This window comes from Juglans microcarpa x Juglans regia, chromosome 7D (assembly GCF_004785595.1).
Source record: "Juglans microcarpa x Juglans regia isolate MS1-56 chromosome 7D, Jm3101_v1.0, whole genome shotgun sequence".
Classification (NCBI taxonomy): domain Eukaryota; kingdom Viridiplantae; phylum Streptophyta; class Magnoliopsida; order Fagales; family Juglandaceae; genus Juglans; species Juglans microcarpa x Juglans regia.
The window spans coordinates 8,969,237-8,983,150 of NC_054606.1; the positions used below are offsets into that span (position 1 = coordinate 8,969,237).

At 33.6% G+C, this 13,914-nt stretch overlaps 1 pseudogene; it reads right to left on the reverse strand.

Moving 5' to 3' along the window:
- Positions 1 to 248: 248 nt before the first annotated feature.
- LOC121239268 lies at positions 249 to 3,274 on the reverse strand (annotated as a pseudogene).
- Between the last annotated feature and the right edge of the window lie 10,640 nt (positions 3,275 to 13,914).

A 13,914-nucleotide genomic window follows, 5' to 3' on the forward strand; every position in this document is an offset into this window, starting at 1 on the left:
AAATCTGATTTCTATCATTTTTCCAACATCACAGCACAACATATAGTTTAAACATCCCAAGAACACCCAATATACAACTGAGTTACAATGCTAATATATAAGTGCAAATATAAGTGCAAATATAAGTGCAAGAAAAGTAACTAAAGCCTCAACCTTCAAGCTTCTACAGCTTTCAATTACTCACAAACAAAGATCAGATTACAGTACAAAGAAATCTATATATATATATATATATATATATATATATATTTATCACCACCAGCTTCTTAGTTCATTTTGGCAATGAACGGGTGACAGATGCCCTCCAGCTCCTTCATCTTATTCTCAAACTCCCCTGCCTCGGCATTCTGGTTCTTATCAAGCCAAAGGATAGTCTGCTCAATTGCATCTTCGGTAATTGTCAAAGCATTCTTGACAACTCTGATTTTGTACCTCATGTAGTAAGCACAACTTTCCAAAGCATTTTTTGCCTCAACCTCAAGCACCTTATCTTCGGCCATGCTCTTCTTCTCAACCTTCTTCTTCCTCTTCTCTGTCTCCTTCATCTTATGCTCCTTTTCCTGATCCATATCCTTCTCAGCCTCCTGCATTTTGGTTTTGGTCTCATTATTGGGTTCCTTATGCTTTTGCGAGGCTTCACCAATGTCACCATTAGCAACCTGATAAGTCCTGGCAATGATTGGGTCGCAGATGTTCTTCATTTCCTTCATCCTGACCTTATATTCATCTGCCTCGGCATTGTGGTTCCCTTCGAGCCAATGGATAGTCTGCTCAATTACATCTTTGATCCTCTTTTTGTCAACTGCAGGGTCCTTAGCTGAAATCTTTTCATCTTTTAAAGTGTTCATCATATTGTAAGCGTAGTTCACCAGTGCATTCTTTGTCTCGACCTTGATATTACACTCCTTTTGCTGATTAATGCACTTCTCAGACTCCTCTTGCGTGGTTCCACTCATGTCACCTTCAGCACCTTGATCAATGTTGGCAATGAAAGGGTCGCAGATGCTCATCAGCTCGCCCTTCTTGAACTCAAATTCTTCTGCCTCAGCAAGTTGGTTTCGGTCAAGCCAATGGATAGCCTGCTCAATTGCTTCTTCAATCTTCTTCTTGTCTGCAGCAGGGACCTTAGCTGCAATCTTTTCGTCTTTGAATGCGTTCATCATGTTGTAAGCATAGTTCTCGAGTTCATTCTTTGTATCTACTTTCATTTTATGTTCCTCGTCCTCAGCCCTATACTTCTTAGCCTCCTGCACTAACTTCTCAATCTCTTTCTTGGAGAGCCTGCCCTTGTCGGTGATTGTGATGTCAGTCTTCTGTCCAGTGGATTTGTCCTTGGCAGAGGCGCTCAAGATACCATCAGCATCGACATCAAAGGAAACAGTGACTTTTGAAACTCCACCAGGAGCAGCAGGAATACCAGAGAGTTCGAACTTGCCCAGCAAGTTGTTGTCATGAGTGCTGCTACATTCACCCTCATACACCTGAATCAGCACCCCAGTTTGGTTATCTTCCTTGGTTGAGAACTCCTCCTCCTTCTTGACGGGAATGGTGGTGTTTCTTGGTATCAGCACACTCATGACCTCTCCAGCAGTCTCCAATCCAAGGGATAGAGGAGTGACATCTAGGCACAAGATATCCTTCACTTTCCTACCACCCTCACGGTTAAGAATTGCGGCCTGAACAGCAGCACCATAAGCAACAGCCTCATCAGGGTTAATCCTTTTGCAGAGCTCCTTCCCATCAAAGAATTCCTGCAACAATTCCCGGATCTTGGGGATCCTAGTAGACCCTCCAACTAAAACCACGTCATGGACACTGTTCTTATCGATCTTAGCATCCTTCAAACACTTCTTAAGGGGCTCCCTACACTTTCTGAACAAATCCATGTTAAGCTCCTCAAACCTTGCTCGGGTAATGCTTGTGTTGAAGTCAATACCATCAAACAGAGAATCAATCTCAATTGTAGTTCGAGTATTAGACGAGAGGATCCTCTTGGCCTTTTCACAAGCAGTCCACAACTTCCTAAGAGCCCTTCCACCAGCAATCTCCCGCTTATGCCTTTTTCTGAACTCTTGAAGGAAATGGTTCACCATTCTACGGTCAAAATCCTCACCTCCCAAGTGGGTATCACCATCCGTAGCTTTCACTTCAAAAACACCCCCTTCAAAGGCGAGAAGTGAGACATCCAAAGTACCACCACCAAGATCAAAGATGAGCACATTCTTCTCACCAGCATTATTGTCCTTGTCAAGCCCATATGCAATAGCAGCAGCAGTTGGCTCGTTGATTATTCGCATCACATTCAGGCCTGCAATGACACCAGCATCCATTGTTGCTTGACGCTGTGAATGATTGAAACGAGCAGGGACAGAGATAACAGCATTTTTTATCTTCGAACCACAGTAAGCCTCAGCAATCTCCTTCATCTTTATGAGAATCATTGAAGAGATTTCCTCAGGCAAAAACCGCTTTTCCTCGTACTTGTATTCAACCACAATAAGTGGCCTCCCATCAGGGCCAGGAACCACCTTGAATGGCCACAATTTCATGTCATGTTGCACTGAGGCATCGTCGAATTTCCTTCCAATCAAACGTTTAGCGTCTTCATACCACATGCAAGAACATCAACATACAAACAAATCATTACATTAAACATCCTTAGCTTCAGAAATCGAAACCATCAGAAAGCAAAAGAAAAAAACAGGTCAACTTTTTTTATGCAAAGATAGAGATTTCTCTAAAGCCAAACAAAGATCTATCCACAACTCGGACATTTTTCTTTAACATCATCTTAAAGAAAGAAAAAAAATATATTTAAATGAACATAAAAGAACCCAACTTCAACAGAACGCATCTATATATGCGAACGAGAAATAATTAACCACTATTTTGAAAGCAAGACTCTAAAATCTGAACTCGTAAAAGTATCAAAGAACAAGAACATACCAAAAACAGTGTTGGTGGGTCTCATTGAAAGCCACATAAGATGGAGTCTTTCGGTTCCCAAGCTCATTGGGTATGATCTCCACCCGGTTTTGCTTCCAAACTGCCGCACACGAATAGCACGTTCCCAAGTCGATCCCAATTGCCGCACCATTGCCTTTGCCAGCCATAGTTAACTAAACTTAACCGGAAAGGTTATAAAAAAACAAGGAAGAAATATTTAGGACTTTCTGATTCTAAAGAGAAGGATCTGCACTACGTTTTGATGAGTCGAAGAGCGCAGTGTTTAAACACGCAGTACCGGTTTTATAGGAAGATAACAGAAGGCAGACTTATCGAATTGGTTGAATTGAATTAATAAAATATTATTATTATTATTTTAAAATTTAAAAAGGTTATAATAATAAATTAAAATAAATTATAAATCCCAACGAAATCTTAACCTGCAAGTTTCGGGTGGTTTTGCAATTATTTGCTTGCAGAGCTTTTAAGTCTTCGTAGTCGGTCTCGTACGTTGTCCATCATCATCTTTGTCCTTTTCTTTCTTTACCACGGTATTATATTGTCGATGGGATTCAGAAAAAGCATAAAGTATGAATAGCACGAAGAAAGAACCAAAATTAAATATATGAACAAAGCATAAATAATGCTATAAATCTGAAAGTAATATTTTTTTTCTATAGATCTAGGAATTGATTCCGTAGCTATATTTCGATCATGATAAAAGGAAAAATTACAAGTTTTATATTCTTTTGAAATGCCTTTTTAATGACAAAGAGGAAAAGAAAAATAGCTTTTTAAATGCACCTGAAACGATTCGAGTCTGAGTTGAATTTGAATGCTCGATTAACATGTTTGTTGGGTCGAACTCGGTTTAAACTTAAATAAAATTCGGATATTCTTATTTGAACTGGTTCGTTAACTATTAAGATTGTTCGAATTTTACTCTATTATAATTGTTCGAATTTAACTTAAGCTCGGCCAAAAATAAAGAAACGACTCGAGCTCTAGTAACTGGAGCTCAAACTCGATTTTTTATTTTAAAATTTCTTAATCTTATCTTTTGATTACTATTTTTTTTTTAATTTTTATAAAAAAAAAACTCAAATTATTTAACTATTCAACTAAATAATTTTAATTCAGAATTCTTATGGTATAACTTTTTTATAAAAAAAACTTATAGTTATAAATTAAAAAAATAATACACAAGATAAATGTAATAAACTAAACTATTTAATACATATAGATAATATAATAAATTAATAGTTATACTTGTATGATATATTATTATACAAATTATCCTATACACACTTTGGGAACATAACATATATATATATATATATATATATATATATTAAATATGGTAAATTATAAATAAATTAATAATATATAATTAAGTATATAAAATATAACTAACATATATATATAACACACATATATATATAACATATTGCGAGCTTTAAAATGAGTCCAAACGAGTCAAGTCGAGTTTATACGAGTTTTGTTCATGAGTCTAAATCGAGTCGAGTCTAGTTTATAAGAATTTCGCTCGTTTAATATTCAAACATATATAAGTCTTTACGAACATCTCATTTATTAAATGAACAAAATTCAAATTGAGTATATACAATTCGAGCTCGAGTTGTTCACGAGCTATTATGTTCATTTGCAACCCTACACCAGACTCTTTAGTTTTATTTTTATTTTTTTTTACAAAAATTAAAAATTGACCAAATGTTACATGTACTCTATCTAAAACATATATAAAAATGATTTTCAAATGGTTAAAAGAAAGTATATATATAAACATAGGTTACATATTTATACAAATTCATTGGGCATGAGCTACTTTGGCGTGTAAAATTTCCTATATAAAATTTGTGTATAGATCAAATATTTATATTTCACTAAATGGATATAAAATAGAATTATACTACGTGAATTATGTGTGGTGTAAAAATCTTCGAGTAGAACTATTTTATAAAGTATGGAATCAAACTCAACATATAATCTGATTTGGTAACATGGTAAATCAAGACTTATCTAAAAAGTTAAAATAAAATGATTTAACTAACTTTAAATAACCCTACCAAATTGTTTTTTTTTTTTTAATGTAGGTTTCATCTAAATCTTGATGTAATTTTATACTTTTATCTTAGAATTGAATTTTTTTTATTCATTCAGTTTTTAAACTTGCATTTTTCAACCTCCATTTAGATCAAGGTTTTATTGAGTTCTTGAGGATTCTAGATTAAAAAAAGAAATAGATATATAAAATAGATATCATAATTATTATTTAAGAAAGGGATAAAGCTACTCATATTTTAAAACTTTCATACAATTTGATATTAAAATATTAATTTTTTTCATTTTTATTTTATTGCTGTGAATATTTGAACAATATTAAAGACTTATTAAATATTGTGAAATCTATTTTAGATGTATAATAAAGTTGGAACAAAAGACACAATTCCAAAATTATCGTATGGATATAGAAATCATCTCACTCCATCCTATCTCATTTTATTTTATCATTATAACTTTCTCAAATTCTCACATAAAATATAATAAATAATTTAACATTTTCAAATTTCAAAATAATAATAATATTAAAAAATAATATTATAACAATATTTTATTCAACTCATCTAAAATCATTCCATCTCATCTAACTATCCAAACGAACTCAATTTAGAAAATTCAGAAACAATAAAATTAACTTTTCTACTTGCGTTACTTTTATGTATTTAACGAATATTTACATGATAATCGATTAAAAATAAATAAAATATACTATTTTTTTTTCTTCTTCTTCTTTTATCAATCTTGACACACATTACTTTTTTCGAACAATAACGATACACATAACACATTTTTATAATATATTTTATAATAATATTATAAGATGAAAATAATTTTATAAAAAGTTATTACTTTTATAAAATATCTCATTTAACATTTACGAAAAATGTTACGCGTAGATCAATTTCCTTTTCAGAGTGCGAAAGACTTTGACTAAAGTTTTGGACCTTCGTCGTGGTCGGTTAGGTGAGTGTCATCGATCCACCTGCCAACTAGCCTCATCAATCATATGGACTTTTTAGATTATAAATAATTAAAATTGTTCAATAATATATCCATCAGAAATGCTTTGATTTTTCAGATTTAAATCTGAAAAAATTTTCAGATTTAAAAATAAGCGTGATGGTAGTACAATGGCCCAGGACAAAGATAAGGTAGGGACAACGGAATATTGAACGCTTCCGAGGTTACAACTTTCAGAAGACATATCCATGCGGAAAGATTCTATTTATCTCTCTTGTTCCAGCCATCAACATGTTATTTATTATTTTTATTTTTTATCTAAATGAAAAATGAAAAATGAAAAATAAAAAATTATATATTAATGTGTAATATAGAAATAATAAATTCAATTTTCACCTATATGTTTATGATTTTTTTTTAAATATTAGTGGGTGATGTAAGAATGATAAATAATTTTTTTTTAAAAGAAAAGTTTAAGAATATTTTTAAGTTATTTTCTTATGAAATAACGTACATGCAGTGGAATCTGTAAAAGTATGTTTGGATTGATAGTCTTTTTCTAAAAATGCTTGTATTTTAAAATTACGAAAATTGATCTAATGATTAGATGGAATTTATTTTAAAGGGTTAAAAATTGTTAGGGTATGTAAAGATTTTTGAATTTAACTTTGTTTGCATTCAAAACTCATCTCAACTCATCTCATCTAATCATTACAACTTTTTTAAATTTTAACACAAAATATAATAAACAATTCAATTTTTTTAAATCCTAAAATAACTTTATCAAATTCTCACACAAAATATAATAAATAATTTAACTTTTTTTTTACTATTCACAAATCATCTCAACACATCTCAACCTATTTCAACTCATCTATGAATCCAAACCACTCATAAGGTAAGGATTTTTCCAAATAAGCGAGGTTTTTGGAAAATACTATAAAAATATTTGGAAATATTTGAAAACTTTGAAAATTTGTTTGAGATTAGATTTTGGAAAATGAGATAAAGAACTTTGAATAAAAATCTTTTTAAAATAATTATTGTATTGGAGTTTGTAATCGTGGATATATAAAGTTAAAAAATTATTTGATTATAATTTTTTTAAGATGAAAAGGGATATATGATATCTATACTTACAATTTTACTTACATGACCATCCGTGTTGAAGTATCAGCTATTGAAATGGTGAAGATTTTGACACATGAAATTCAAATTAAAAAAGAAAACACTGATAAAATTAGGTGGATACTCAATACATTATTACATATACAGTAATGCTAGACACAGTCTCAAAGTGTGCAAACTCCATGCATTCTATTTAAAAAATAGGGTACACAATTAAAAAAATATTTTTTTTCTTTTGTGTCCCAAATTTATCCACGATTTTAAAAGGGAGTGGCTACCTTACGCATCTTAAAACTGTAAATACAATTTCTCAAACATATAATATTGTGCGTAAGACTATAAGTACATGTAGCACTACTATCTTTTAAAATTATTTTTTGTTTTGAAATTTGTAAAAGTATTTTTTTTTTATTTAATTAATGATTAGATGAAAAGTTGAAATTTTAGGTTAAGATATATTGTTGAAGAATTTTGAGAATTCTAAGATAGCCAAACATGGCCTAAAGTGGTTGGGCATACATTAGACGAGGGCAATTATTCATTCATTTTCTTATGGTGACTTTGATTATGATAGAGCTCAACCTCAAAATTTTAACTTATATAAAATGAAAGTCACAGGGATTTAATGGTGATAGTCTTAAATTTTAAATATGATTAAATTATTGTGTCACGTTTAGATTTATTGCCAAAACTATTTCAGGTGGAATTTCCTTAAATAAATTTCACACACTTGTAAACATGACATCTTAATTAAATATTTAACACACAAATCTTGTCAGGTTTAGTTTTAATATAGATGTAATTAATTAAGGTCAGGTACAATAATGAATCAGTGTTCGAAAACGTTTCAAAATCATATTGATTTCATTTTGGTTTTATTTTCGAGATAAATGTTAGTGATTTAGACACAAGGATGTTGAGGAATCTAAGGATGTAATCGACTAGAGATCTTAGGAGTTTAGCCTCATATATTATGGACGAGATTTCCATAAACAACAGAGAAACAACGGTAGTTATTAAACTGATAAACGCAGGGCCTATATGGGAAGCTAGCGATTGATTATGATATTTCGATCTTTTTTTTTTTTTTTTTTTTTTTTTTGCAATATTAGAATAGAACAAGGAGTACATGTAGTTACACTTTTTTTTTTTTTCCCTCCCAACGATTAATAACTTCATTGATATAAGTTCCTTAGTACATAAGGCTGAAATTGAAAATACATATAGTTAGCTACTGCAATTAGCTGATGGTGGGTCTTTTGCACTATGAAATTCCAAAAGGCATTGCGGGATTTTGAGCAGGGGTATATTTCAATACATAATGTTGGAAGATGTCCATTGAGCAATAGAATGCGTGCATTAGTTCTGCGATTGATGTATCTTTACTGCTTTCCAGCTTTCAAAGCCTTGTAGCAGTATTCTTATATATCTTATAGTGCCTTCAGTGATCCAATTTGAGTTGTGGTATGGTTAGGTCAAAGTTGTTATCACCACTTGGGAGTCTCCCTCTATAATTATCTTCTTGAGGTCCTTTGAGACTGCTTCGGCTTTTTAACAAGGATCAAGTGGGAAGAATGTTGTTAAACACTTTTCCATATGAAAAGTTTGAGATGATCCTGTATATGCAAGGACCACAGTTTCTTCCAGAGTAAGGGAGGATGAGGATTGTCCTGACTATTGAGTTGTGCTATTAGAGCATCATATGCAGATTTGACAGAGAATTTGCTGCTAGAATGTTGAAGCCATTTCAGGTTGTCCCTCGAATTATGAAGATTGTATTGGGCTAGAGGAATTTCTTCGATCTCCTTTACTGTTCTGTGAAAAAAGAGTATGGAGAATAAGAGTATTCCATCTTCTTGGTTCTTCAAGGATTAATTCTGAGACTCTTAATTGAGGATCAATGTTAGTGTCTTGAGATGAGGAAATTGGGAATGGAGGGGACAATATAGGAATCCAATGATCTTTCCAGACACTAGTGCTCGTTCCATTATTATTATGCATACAAAAGCTAGTGGCTAGAAAGCACTTTTATTGGAACATCCAACCACAAAGCACTTTTTAAGTATCTATTATAAATGATTTTTTTCCATAGACAAGTGTTATTATTGAGGAGGGACCATCCTAGTTTACACAAAAGAGCTTTGTTAAAATTAGAGATGAGTCTTAGTCTTAGACCTCCCATTGACTTTGGTTTACAGATTGAGTTCCAAGATTTAAAAGTAAAGTAATGAGATTTTTTTGGGTCGAACCCTTGCCAGAATCTCATAAAAGATTTGTCAATGCTCATCGCAATGGTTTTTTGGAATGAGGATACTAGATATCGTGTATGTCATAATGGAATTGGCTACATATTTGATTAAAGTAGTTCTACCAGTTTGAGAAAGAAGCTTGGCTTTCCATCCTGCCAATTTTTTCTAGATTTTGTCCTTAAACTTCTTCAAAAAAACTACTACTATATCTATCAAAGTTCAAATGGAATCCAAGGTAATCCTAGATGAGGAGAGTTTGAAGTTCATTACTGCTCTAACATCTCTGATAGCTGAAGGGGAGAGTTTTGGCTGAATTGGATAGAGGACTTGCCCTTGTTAATCCTTTAACCAGACCAAGAAGAATAATTTTCAAGGCATTTGAGGAAGGAGTATGCATTCCTAACAGAAGCTGACCCAAAGAGAATAAGGTCGTTAGCAAAGAGGAGGTGGGTGAGAAAAGGACCATTTCGAGTAATTTTAATGGATTTGAGGTTTCCCATATTTTCTTCTCTAATGATCAGTCTAGAGAGAACCTCACTGCCAATGATGAACAGGAAAGGAAAGAGGGGTTCTCCTTGTCTTAGTCTCCTAGAAGGATGAAAATGTCCACAAGGTTCACCATTAATAATCACAGAGAATGAGACTGTTGAGATGCAAGCTTTAATCCAGTTAATACAAGTGGGGTGAAAACCAAGACAGCACAAAACTTTCAACAAAAAGTTTCATTCCATGTAATCAAATGCTTTTTTCATATATATCTTAATTAGGGGTGTAAAAAAAATAGTAAACTGGACCGGACTAGTTTTATTTTCCTTAAAATCGGTCAAAATCAGTCCGGTTCCATTTTTTTTCTAAAACCGAATCGAACTGAACCAAACCGGTTCATATATATTATAATTTTTTATATTGTATATAATATATAATTATATATAAAATAGTTTTGTATTATATGATAAATTACTAATTAATATAATATTAAATTTTAAAATCTTATATCACTATAGTCTATTGTATTAATAGTTCTACTAAAACTATATCACTATATATTATAATATACTATAATATATCACTATATTATATATTATAATATATCACTATAGTCTATATTAATACAATTATAATATATATTATAATATATTACAATATATTATCACTATAGTATTATATACTATAATATACTATTATATATATTATCTAATATATAATATAGTATATTAAAACCGGACCGGAACGGGTAAAACCTGAAGTGTTGGTTTAGGGAGGTAACGGGTACAGAATTGGTTTTTGAAAATGTAAAACCAGTACCGGTTTGGTCCCAAATTTTGTTCAAAATTAGACCAAACCGGACCGGTTACACCCCTAATCTTAATGGCCATGAAACCTTTCCTTCTTCTAGTTTTTTTCATAAAATGGAATATTTCATGGGCAACAGTAGTATTTTCTTGAATTACTTTGCCAATGATGAAAACAGATTAGTGAGGAGATATAAAATTGTTGAAAACAGTCTTAAGTCTGTTGGCCAGAATTTTGGCAATGATTTTATAGCACACATTAGAAAGACTAATTGGTCTGAATTGGTGGACTGCATTGGATGAATCTGTCATGGGGATTAAGACTGTGTATGATTAAACTCTTGCAGAATGTAGCCATTGGTGAAAAATAAATAAAATTTATTGCCATTGTGAGATCCACCTTGATTACCTCCCAATAATGCTTGTAAAAGAAATCAGTAATTCCATCAAGTCTAGGGGATTTAGAGGAAGGAATTTGTCTAATGATTGACATGATTTCTTCATCCGAGGGAATTTTATAGAGACTATCATTTTCTAGATTTGAGATATTCCTGGGAAACAAGTTATCTAGATCCACAGGGAGCTCGAGGGTTAAGGTTTGGTAGATCTTTTTGAAGTGGTCCATAAACATGTTCTTAATGGCTGATGGATCATTGACCCACTTATTAGAGGGGTTTTTCAATAGGAGATATCATTTCTTCTTCTTCTCATCGTAGAATTCATATGAAAGAATTTGGTGTTTAGATCAGTGGTGGTGAGCCACTGCAATCTGAATTTCTGTCTCCACAAAATTTTCTCTCTTTTTAGTTGTTCAGTGAGACAAACTTTAGGTTTTCCTCAATGAAGATAGAAGAATCAGAGGGATCATTAGATTGGATTTGAGTCAGTTGGTAATTCAGATCCTTGATTAACGTTTGAATATGACCAAAACTCTCTCTATTCCAAAATTTGAAGGCTATTTTTACAGCTTTCAATTTTTGGGAAAGAATATGTGTTGGTGACCCTACAAATATTCTTTCCCAAGCATTTTTTACTATAGTAAGATTGACAGGGTCTCTTACCCAAAATTCTTCAAATTTGAAAGAATCAGGAGCCTTTTTTAAACCAGTTATGGTCAGGAGGAGTGGAGCATGGTCGAAGAGTGAATTGACAAGTGCAAGATTTTTTTGTCAGGAAAGAGAAAGGTCCAAGAGGGATTAGCAATCCCTCTCTCCAGTCTTTCACAAATATGATTTTTCCCAAATATGTTGTTGGACCATGTGTATTTTGAACCCTCATAACCTAAATCGCCTAGACCATGTTGGTTCATGAAGAGATTAAGGCCAGTGGGTTGAGAGGAAGAGGATAAAGGTCTGCCTCTTATTTTTTTCAGATTGACAAAGGACATAGTTGAAATCCCACAACCTAATAAAGGTCCTGAAAACTCTAATGCGATAGAGTTAAGCTGAGTCCAAAAAACTTGCTTTTGACTAGCTTGTGCAGGACAGTAAGCTAGGAGAAGTAACCAAGGCATATGTACATGATCAGAATACACCAAAAGAGCCATTACATTGCTAGAAATATAAACAAGTTCGATGTCCATACCTTGACGCCACATACACAAAAAGCCTCCCCATTTCCTCGGGGGAGGAACATGCAAATACAAAGAAAACCCAAGTCTATTCACTACACTAGCAATATTAACATCAGATAAAAGAGTTTCCAAATGAAAAATTAAATCAAGATGGTGAGTCCTGATTTGTGCTCTTAGACTACACATTGCAAGAGGTCGGGCTATACCACTGCAATTCCAACATAGTAGTCTCATTTCTCGATCGGTGGCAGGTTAGGGCCCGCCACCTCAACCACTTCATTGACACGGGATTGATTCTGAAGAGGGTTCTGAGAATGATTATCATCAATGAGATCAGGTGATGAAGCTTCGGCTTCTTCTTTTGCTTTTCCTCCTTGACTAACCTTCAGACACTGCGGGACCTGATGATTGCCACCAAGGTTTGGTCCGCATCCTCAACGTCACCAATTTCTATGGTTTGAGGGTTGGAACATGTTACTAGGGCATGTAGATTTGCTGCTCTCTTGTTTGGTAAGACTGCCTCCTCGGGATGATCTAGACCTCTCTTTTTTATGCTTGTAGAAATTTCCAATGATTTTTTGGGAGGGTTTGGTTCAAGGCTAGATCGATGGCTTGGCTTGGGGAGGGGGGGGGGGAGAGAGAGAGAGAGAGTGCTCTGGGCGATTCTGTCCTAGAGGAAGAAGGGGGCAAGTATGAGATTTTCTCTTGAGGGGGGTTTACTTTTTTTGGGCTGGGTATTTCCTTCGGAATCAGCCCTTTGCTATTTGCTGATAATTCACCACTGCTTTGAGTGTGGTCTACTGAGCTTTGGGTCCTGGGCTTTTGGGTTGCAGTGGGTGGAGAACTATATGTTGGGCCCAAAAGAATTTCAAAATGCTTAAGGATTTGCTTATACACTGATGGGCCTGACGTGTACATAGTGAAATCCTTCTAATTTGATTTTAGTAGACTGAGGGGAACAATATGTGGGCCCTCGACCCCCATGTGTTATTTTTGTGGAGTTCGTGACACCGGGATGATGACCACACGGATCACGCACCCCAACGACCAGTGCTCAAAGTGTGTACAACATGCAAAAAATGTACAAAATAATATTCACAGCGGAGAAAATAAAAGGTCTTTCTTTATTAAGTACTAGAATTGTTCAAAAAGCAGTAAAATAACTTTACAAGAATTTTACAGTCTTCTAACAGATAATGTGACGAAAACAAATAACATAAGGGAAACAAATCTCAAAACGCTGAACAACATATCAGCAACTTAAGCTTCTGGCGAAGCCGGTCCTTCGAGTTCATACTCGGGCTCTGCGTCAAACTCTACGGCATCATAAAACGGAACCGTAGGGTAAAACACCACAATGAGATTTTGACATCTTAGCAAGTAATTAACCAAAACAACATCCAAGAGATTTAAAACACATTTATATATTCACGCGTCCCCATACGGACAAATATTACAGAAAACGAAACCACATTCTTTTTCCCAAAAATACCATTTTTATACTCACACCAAAAATTTCATTTTTGACCCCGATCATAATTATTACAAAATTACGCATGCACCACGGTCTCCCCTATGGACCGTCCGCACACCATGGCTCTCTTCGTCACATCACGAGTAACGTTCGTGCATGAGACTTCGTAATGAGTGATGACCAGTTCCGCGCCCATCGTGTACATGGCCA